The sequence below is a fragment of the Arachis hypogaea genome, chromosome 18 (assembly GCF_003086295.3).
Source record: "Arachis hypogaea cultivar Tifrunner chromosome 18, arahy.Tifrunner.gnm2.J5K5, whole genome shotgun sequence".
In the NCBI taxonomy this organism is placed as follows: Eukaryota; Viridiplantae; Streptophyta; class Magnoliopsida; order Fabales; family Fabaceae; genus Arachis; species Arachis hypogaea.
The window spans coordinates 86866266-86876565 of record NC_092053.1 but is presented as its reverse complement, the minus strand read 5'-3'; the positions used below and the strand labels follow the sequence as shown (position 1 = coordinate 86876565).

The window sequence follows — 10300 nt, the reverse complement described above, 5'->3', positions numbered from 1 at the left end:
TGTTCTTGGTGTTCATCTTGACATTCAAAGTGTTCTTGCATGCATTGTTTGTTTTGATCTTAAATTTTGTTATTTTTCTCTTTCCTCATTAATTCAAAAAAAAAATCAATAATAATATCTTTCCCTTATTTTGCTCATAAATTTCGAAATTTTGGGTTGACTTAGTCAAAAAATTTTTAAAATTTAGTTGTTTCTTGTTAGTCAAGTCAAAATTTCAAATTAAAAATTCTATCTTTTCAAATCTCTTTCAAAATCAAATCTTTTTCATTTTTCTTTCATGTTTTTCGAAAATTCTCCAAAAATAATTTTCAAAATCTTTTTCTTATTTTTCCTTCATATTTTCGAAATTATTGCTAACATTTAATGTTTTGATTCAAAAATTTCAAGTTTGTTACTTTCCTGTTAAGAAAGGTTCAATCTTTAAATTCTAGAATCATATCTTTTAGTTTCTTGTTACTCAAGTCATCAACTTTAATTTTCATAATCAAATCTTTTTAAATTTCTTTCTCAAATCTTTTTTAAAATAAATTTCAATCATATCTTTTTCAAAACTTAATTTCAAAATCTTTTTCTAACTTCTTATCTTTTCAAAATTTATTTTCAAATCCTTTTCAATTAACTACTTGATTTTTTTGTTTTACTTTAAAAAGTTTTCTATTTCTTATCTTTTTCAAAACCACTTAACTACTTTTCTCTCTCTAATTTTCGAAAATCACTAACCTTTTTTTTCAAAATTCTTTTTAATTAACTAATTGTTTTAAATTTTAATTTTATTTTTATTTTATTTCTTTTCTTAAATTTCGAATTCTAACTAATAATTAAAATAAAAACAAAAATATTTTTCTTTTATTTTAATTAATATTCGAATACACACTCTCTCTCATTTCCTTCTATTTATTTACTAACACTTCTCTTCTTAAAAATCCGAACCCTCTCCCCCTCTCTGTGTTCGAGTTCTTCTTCTTCTCCCTTCTTCATTCTATTCTTCTATTCTTCTACTCACATAAAGGAATCTCTATACTGTGACATAGAGGATTCCTCTTCTTTTCTGTTCTCTTCTTTTTCATAAGAACAGGAACTAGGATAAGAATATTCTTGTTGAAGCTGATCCTGAACCTGAAAGGATTCTGAAGAGGAAGCTAAGAGAAGCTAAAGCACAAAACTCTAGAGAGGACCTAACAGAAATTTTCGAAAAAGAAGAAGACATGGCAGCCGAAAATAACAACAGTGGTGGAGATGCAAGGAAGATGATTGGTGACTTTACTGCACCAACTTCTAACTTCTATGGAAGAAGCATCTTAATTTCTGTAATTGGAGCAAACAACTTTGAGCTTAAGCCTCAATTAGTTTCTCTGATGCAGCAGAATTGCAAGTTTCATGTACTTCCATTGGAAGATCCTCATCAGTTCTTAGCTGAATTCTTGCAAATTCTTCCCAAGATCTACAGACTTATGCTTTTCCCCTTTGCTGTAAGAGACAAAGCTAGGATATGGTTGGACTCACAACCTAAAGAAAGCCTAAACTCTTGGAAAAAGTTGGTCAATGCTTTCTTGGCCAAATTCTTTCCACCTCAAAAGTTGAGCAAGCTTAGAGTGGAAGTCCAATCCTTCAGACAGAAGGAAGGTGAATCCCTCTATGAAGCTTGGGAAAGATACAAGCAATTGATCAAAAGGTGTCCTTCTGACATGCTTTCAGAATGGAGCATCCTATGTATATTCTATGATGGTCTGTCTAAATTATCCAAGATGTCCTTGGATCACTCTGCTGGTGGATCTCTTCATCTGAAGAAGACGCCTGCAGAAGCCCAAGAACTCATTAAAATGGTTGCAAATAACCAGTTCATGTATACTTCTGAAAGAAATCCTGTGAATAATGGGATGACTCAGAAGAAAGGAGTTCTTGAGATTGATACTTTGAATGCCATATTGGCTCAGAATAAAATATTGACTCAACAAGTCAATATGATTTCTCAGAATCTGACTGGAATGCAAGCTGCATCTGGCAGTGCTAAAGAAGATTCCTCTGAAGAAGAAGCTTATGATCCTGAAAATCCTGCAATGGAAGAAGTGAATTACATGGGAGAATCCTATGGAAACACCTATAATCCTTCATGGATGAATCATCCTAATTTCTCATGGAAGGATCAACAGAAGCCTCAACAAGGCTTCAATAATAATAATGGTAGGAGAAATAGGTTTGGCAATAGCAAACCTTTTCCATCATCTTTAGAGCAACAGACAGAGAATCCTAAGCAGAGCCTCTCTGACTTAGCAACCATAGTCTCTAATCTATCTAAGACCACTCTCAGTTTCATGACTGAAACAAGGTCCTCCATCAGAAATTTGGAGGCACCAGTGGGTCAGCTGAGTAAAAGAGTTACTAAAATCCCTCCTAGTACTCTCCCAAGCAATACAGAAGAGAATCCAAAGAGAGAGTGCAAGGCCATCAATATACCCAACATGGCCGAACCTATAGAGGAGGAAGAGGCAGTGATTTCCAGTGAGGAAGATCTTGCTGGACGTCCACTATCCAATAAGGAGTTCCCCATTGAGGAACCAAAGGAATCTGAAGCTCATATAAAGACCATAGAGATTCCACTAAACTTACTGTTGCGATTCATGAGCTCTGATGAGTATTCTTCCTCTGAAGAGGATGAAGATATTATTGAAGAGCAAGTTGCTCAGTATCTAGGAGCAATCATGAAGATGAATGCCAAGTTATTTGGTAATGAGACTTGGGAGGATGAACCTCCATTGCTCATCAATGAACTGAATACCTTGGTTCAACAGAAATTACCTCAGAAGAAACCGAATCCCAGAAAGTTCTTAATACCTTGTACCATAGGCACCATGACCTTTAAGAAGGATCTGTGTGACTTGGGGTCAGGAATAAACCTCATGCCACTCTCTATAATGGAGAAACTAGGGATCTTTGAGGTACAAGCTGTAAGAATCTCACTATAGATGGCAGACAAATCAATGAAACAGGGTTATGGACTTGTACAGGATATCTTAGTGAAGGTTGAAGGCCTGCACATCCCTGTTGATTTCATAATCCTAGACACTGGGAAGGATGAGGATGAATCTATTATCCTTGGAAGACCCTTCCTAGCTACAGCAAGGGCTGTGATTGATGTAGACAGAGGAGAGTTAGTCCTTCAATTGAATGAGGACTACCTTGTGTTTAAGGCTCAAGGATCTTCTTCTATAACCATAGAGAGAAAGCATGAAAAGCTTCTCTCAATACAGAGTCAAACAGAGCCCCCACACTCAACTTCTAAGTTTGGTGTTGGGAGGCCATCATCAAGCTCTGAGTCTCTGTGAGGCTCTTTAAGAGCTCACTGTCAAGCTATTGAAATTAAAGAAGCGCTTGATAGGAGGCAACTCAATGTTATTTAATAATATTTAATTTCATAGACATTTGTTTTCTATTGTTATTTTATGTTTTCTTTTGGTTGATGCTCATGTAAAGTCATAAAAACTGCTGTAGAATTAAAGCAAAATCAAAAACAGCATAAAAAACAGCACACCCTGGAGGATAGACTTACTGGCATTTAATTGCCAGTAAGGATAGCAGAATGGGCGTTTAACGCCCAATCTGGTAGCATTCTGGGCGTTAAACGCCAGAAATGGCAGGTAGACTGGCGTTTAATGCCAGAAAAGGGTGTCTGGTGTCTGGCTGGCGTTAAACGCCAAAATTGGTAGACAGACTGGCATTTAACGCCAGAAAAGGGTGTCTGGCTGGCGTTAAACACCAGAATTGGCACACAGAGGGTGTTTAAATGCCAGAATGGTGCAGGGAGCAGAATTCCTTGATACCTCAGGATCTGTGGACCCCATAGAATCCCCACCTATCCCAACTCACTCTCCCTCCTCTTCACACCTCTCCATAACACTCTTCCCCAAATACCCTTGACCAATCACATCAATACCTCTTCCACAAACACCATTCACCTATCAAATCCTACCCTCTTCCCCTTATTCTCTTCACCACTCACATCCATCCATCATAAACCCCACCTACCTCACCATTCAAATTCAAACAGTTTCCCTCCCAAACCCACCCCTTCATAACCGAATTCCCTCTCTCTCTTACCCTATAAATACCCCTCCTTACAACCTTCAATTTCACACCTCATACACACTTAACCCCCCTTGGCCGAATTCAATACTCCCCTCTATATCCTCCATTTCTTCTTTTTTTACTCCTTTCTTTCTTCTTTTGCTAGAGGACGAGCAAAACTTCTAAGTTTGCTGTGGAAAAAGCTCTGACTTTTTTGTTTTTCCATAACCACTAATGGCACCTAAGATCGGAGAAACCTCTAGAAAGAGGAAAGGGAAGGCAATCGCTTCCACCTCCGAGTCATGGGAGATGGAGAGATTCATCTCAAAGGTCCATCAAGACCACTTCTATGAAGTTATGGCCAAGAAAAAGGTGATTTCCGAGGTCCCCTTCATGCTCAAAAAGAGTGAATATCCGGAGATCTGATGTAAGATTCGAAGAAGAGGTTGGGAAGCTCTCTGATGAGCAGATAATTTATACGCTTTTTGGCATTATTTTTACATAGTTTTTAGTATGAATTAGTTAGATTTTAGTATATTTTTATTAGTTTTTAAATAAAAGTCACATTTCTGGACTTTACTATGAGTATGTGTGTTTTTCTGTGATTTCAAGTATTTTCTGGCTGAAATTGAGGGACCTGAGCAAAATCTGATTCAGAGGCTGAAAAAGGACTGCAGATGCTGTTGGATTCTGACCTCCTTGCACTCGAAATGGATTTTCTGGAGCTACAGGAGTCTAAATGGCACGCTCTCAATTGCGTTGGAAAGTATACATCCAGGGCTTTCCAGAAATATATAATAGTTTATACTTTTCTCAAAGATAAATGACGCAAACTGGCGTTCAACGCCAGTTCTCTGCCCTATTCTCGCATTAAACACCAAAAACAGGTTACAAGTTGGAGTTAAACGCCCAAAACAGGTTACAACCTGGCGTTTAACTCCAGAAACAGCCTAGGCACGTGTAAAGCTCAAGTCTCAGCTCCAGCACACACCAAGTGGGCCCCAGAAGTGGATTTCTGCACTATCTATCATAGTTTACTCATTTTCTGTAAACCTAGGTTACTAGTTTAGTATTTAAACAACTTTTAGAGATTTATTTTGTACCTCATGACATTTTAGATCAAAACTTTATACTCTTTGACGGCATGAGTCTCTAAACTCCATTGTTGGGGGTGAGGAGCTTTGCTTTGTCTCGATGAATTAATGCAATTATTTCTGTTTTCTATTCAAACATGCTTGTTTCTATCTAAGATGTTCATTCACACTTCAATATGATGGATGTGATGATCTGTGACACTCATCACCATTCTCAACCTATGAGCGCGTGCCTGACAACCACCTCCGTTCTACCTTCGATTGAATGAGTATCTCTTGGATTCCTTAATCAGAATCTTCGTGGTATAAGCTAGAATCCATTGGCAGCATTCTTGAGAATTCAGAAAGTCTAAACCTTGTCTGTGGTATTCCGAGTAGGATTCAGGGATTGAATGATTGTGTCGAGCTTCAAACTCACAAGGGTTGGTCGTAGTGACAGACGCAAAAGGATCAATGGATCCTATTCCAACATGAGTGAGAACCGACAGATGATTAGCCGTGCGGTGACAGCGCACCTGGACCATTTTCATTGAGAGGACGGATGGTAGCCATTGACAACGGTGATCCACCAACATACAGCTTGCCATAGGAGGAACCTTGCGTGCGTGAAGAAGAAGACAGGGGGAAAGCAAAGATTCAGAAGACAAAGCATCTCCAAAACTCCAACATATTCTCCATTACTGCATAATAAGTATCATTTATTTTATGCTATCTACTCTTCATAAATATAATCACTCTTATCATTGATTTCCTGACTAAGAATTACAAAATAACCATAGCTTGCTTTAAGCCGACAATCTCCGTGGGATCGACCCTTACTCACGTAAGGTATTACTTGGACGACCCAGTGCACTTGCTGGTTAGTGGTACGAGTTGTGAAAAGTGTGATTCATAATTCGTGCACCAAGTTTTTGGCACCGTTGTCGGGGATTGTTCGAGTTTGGACAACTGACGGTTTATTTTGTTGCTTAGATTAGGAAAAATTTTTCTTTTTGGTTTAGAGTCTTCTATTATTGTTTTTGGTTGAAATTTTTTTTTTAAATCCTTATTTTCTCTTTTTAAATTTTTCGAAAATTTTATAAACTAATAATTGAGTTTTTCTGTTTGAGTTTAGTTTCATATTTTAAGTTTGGTGTCAATTGCATGTTTTTATTTTCTTTTAAATTTTCGAATTTGTGTTCATTGTTCCCTCTTAATCTTCAAGTTGTTCTTGTTTATTTTCCTTGTTTGATCTTTAGTTTTTCCTGTTTTGTGATTTTTCTTGTTTTTCTTGTGCATTTTTGAATTATTAGTATTCAAAAAAAGAAAAAGAAAAATAATAATAGTTTTTCTCTGTTTAATCCTTGCATTTGTTGAATGTGTCTATGTTCTTGTGAATAGTTGCTCCTTTGAGTCTTTCCTTCTAAAATCTTTTCAAAAATAATCTTTCTTTGATTAAATCTTGTGTCAAGCTTTAAGTTTGGTGTTTTCTTATTAGTTGTTATTTAATTTTCGAAAATCTATTTTTGGTTTTCTAAAAATTTTAAGTTTGGTGTTCTATTTTTATGTTCTTGAGTCCTTTGAGTCTTTGAATTTTTTTTCTTCGTGTTCTTGTGAATCTCCAAGGTGTTCTTGAGTCTTTCTTTCGTTTTGATCTTAAAATTTTTATGTTTGGTGTTCCTTGGTGTTTTTCCTCCAAATTTTTGAAAATAAGGAGCATTAGATCTAAAAATTTTAAGTTTTGTGTCTTTTTATTGTTTTTCTCTTTCCTCATTGAATTCAAAAATATCTTTTTCCTTTATTTTAATTGATTTTTCGAATTTTCCTTTTAAAAATTCAGATTTTATTTTAAAATTTTTTATTTTATCTTATCTTAGTTTTAAAATTTCAAAATTCAAATCTTTTTCAAAAAAAAATCATATCCTTTTCAAAATCTTATCTTATCTTATTTCAAATTTCAAATTTCAACTTCCAAATTTCAAAATTCAAATTTCAAAACATTTTAATTTAAATTCCTTATCTTCTCTTACCTAGCTTATCTTATCTTTTCTAATCTCAAATCTTAAAATCAAATCTTTTTCATATCTTTTCTTTATTTTATTTTATTTTATTTCTTACAAGTATCTTTAATTTTAAGACATATCTTTTTCAAAACTTCCTAACCAATTTCTCTCTCTTCATTTTTTTCGAAAATCCTCACCCACATCTTTTTTTAAATCTTTTTAATTAATTAAATTAGTTTTCAATTTTCTTTTATTTCTTTTTCTTCAAATTTTCAAAATTATATTCAATTTTTCATTTATTTTATTTTATTTTATTTTAATTTCGGTTTTCAAAAAATATATATATATTTTATTTCCAATCCGCATCATCTCCCTTTCTCCATCATGGACCTAAGTGGAAATGAACAGTCCAGAAGGACTCTGGGGTCATATACTAACCCCATTACTGCTGCATATGGGAGTAGCATCTGTATACCTCCAATCAAAGCAAGCAGTTTTGAGCTAATTCCTCAGCTCATTGTCATGGTGCAGCAAAATTGCCAGTATTCCGGTCTTCCACAGGAAGAACCTATTGAGTTTCTGGCGCAGTTCTTGCAAATTGCTGACACAGTGCATGACAAGGAGGTAGATCAGGATGTATACAGACTGTTACTGTTTCCATTTGCTGTAAAACACCAAGCTAAAAGGTGGTTAAATAACCAACCCACAGCAAGCATAAGGACATGGAAACAGTTATCAGACAAATTCCTGAATCGATATTTCCCTCCAAAAAGGATGACACAACTAAGGCTGGACATCCAAGGATTTAAACCAGAAGATGAGCAATCCCTTTATAATGCTTGGGAAAGGTACAGAGGGATGCTAAGGAAATTCCCCTCTGAAATGTTTTCAGAGTGGGTGCAATTAGACATCTTCTACTATGGGCTTACAGAAGGAGCTCAGATGTCCCTAGACCACTCAGCTGGTGGATCTATACACATGAGGAAAACTATTGAAGAGGCTCAAGAGCTTATTGATATAGTTGCTAGAAACCAGCATCTTTACATAAGTAATGGGTCCTCCATAAAAGAAGAAGCCAAAGCAGTGTCTATTGAACTTGGTCCTCCAGAACAAGTTGCTGAACTCAATCAACAATTGTGCTTTCTAACAAAACAGCTAGCGGAATTCAAGGAGATGTTGCAAGACACTAAAAATGCTAATAAAAATATGAAAGCACAATTGAATCAGACTAGACAGCAGTTATCAAAGTAGATAACAGAAGAGTGCCAGACAGTTCAATTAAGAAGTGGGAAAACATTAAATACCTCACTTCAGAGAAGCAGAAAGCCAAGAAAAGAACAACTGACAGAGGATGAGCAGAATATTATACAAAATCCCTCTAAGGATAGTAAGAGCCCAGAGAGGAACAACTCTAGCGTTCAAACGCCAGAAAAGGATGCAAAGTTGGCGTTAAACGCCCAACCCACGTACAGTTCTGGCGTTCAAACACCAGAAACAGGCATGGAGTTGGCGTCAAACGCCCAATGGAAGCTTAGTTCTGGCGTTCAAACGCCAGAAACAAGTAAGGAGTTGGCATCCAACACCAATCCAGCTTCTAACCCTGGCATTCAAATGCCAGTGAGGGATCAGACACACACAAGTGTTGATAACAACCCCTCTAAAAAGGCTTCTCCAACCACCTCTGTAGGAAATAAACCTACAACAACTAAGGTTGAGGAATACAAAGCCAAGATGTCTTATCCTCAAAAACTCCACAAAGAAGAGCAGGATAAGCAATTTGCCCGCTTTGCAGACTATCTCAGGACTCTTGAAATAAAGATTCCGTTTGTAGAGGCACTTGAGCAAATACCTTCTTATGCCAAGTTCATGAAAGAAATCTTGAGTCATAAGAAGGATTGAAGAGAAACTGAAAGAGTTCTCCTCACTGAAGAATGTAGTGCAGTCATTCTGAAAAGCTTCCCAGAAAAGCTTAAAGATCCCGGGAGCTTTATGATTCCATGCACATTAGAGGGTAATTGCACCAAGACAGCTTTATGTGATCTTGGGGCAAGCATCAACCTAATACCAGCATCCACTATCAGAAAGCTTGGTTTAACTGAAGAAGTCAAACCAACCCGGATATGTCTCCAACTTGCTGATGGCTTCATTAAATACCCATAAGGCGTGATTGAAGACATGATTGTCAGGGTTGGGCCATTCGCCTTTCCCACTGACTTTGTAGTGCTGGAAATGAAGGAGCACAAGAGTGCTACTCTCATTCTAGGAAGACCTTTCCTGGCAACTGGACGAACTCTCATTGACGTCCAAAAGGGGAAAGTAACCCTGAGGGTCAATGAGGATGAGTTCAAGTTAAATGCTGTCAAAGCCATGCAGCATCCAGACACAGCAAAAGACTTCATGAAAGTTGATCTTATTGACTCTTTGGTAGAAAAGATCAACATGGCTGAGAGTCTCGAATCAGAGCTAGAAGATATCTTTAAAGATGCTCAGCCTGATTTGGAGGATTCAGAGGAAATATAAGAGCCTCTGAAAATTCCTCAGGAAGAGGAAAAACCCCCTAAACCTGAGCTCAAACCTTTACCACCATCCCCGAAATATGCATTTTTGGGAGAAGGTGACATTTTTCCGGTGATCATAAGCTCTGCTTTAAATCCCCTGGAAGAGGAAGCGCTACGTCAAGTGCTAAGGACACACAAGACAGCTCTTGGGTGGTCCATAAGTGATCTTAAGGGCATCAGCCCAGCAAGATGCATGCACAAGATCCTATTGGAGGACGATGCTAAGCCAGTGGTTCAACCACAGAGGCGGCTAAATCCAGCCATGAAGGGAGTGGTGCAGAAAGAGGTCACCAAGTTACTGGAGGCTGGGATTATTTATCCTATTTCTGATAGCCCTTGGGTGAGCCCTGTCCAAGTTGTCCCCAAAAAGGGAGGCATGATAGTGGTTCATAATAAAAAAAATGAACTGGTTCCTACAAGAACAGTTACAGGGTGGCGCATGTGTATTGACTACAGAAGGCTCAATACAGCCACCAGAAAGGATCATTTTCCTTTACCATTCATAGACCAGATGCTAGAAAGACTAGCAGGTCATTATTATTACTGCTTTTTGGATGGCTATTCAGGCTACAACCAAATTGTAGTAGATCCCCAAGATCAAGAG

General features: G+C 37.1%; 1 non-coding gene across 1 annotated transcript; it reads right to left on the bottom strand.

Annotated features, from left to right (window-relative positions):
• Window positions 1-1583: 1583 nt before the first annotated feature.
• Window positions 1584-1691, bottom strand: LOC112773773 (small nucleolar RNA R71). Its single transcript, XR_003188304.1, has one exon. It is a non-coding gene; the product is annotated as a small nucleolar RNA R71 (small nucleolar RNA).
• Between the last annotated feature and the right edge of the window lie 8609 nt (window positions 1692-10300).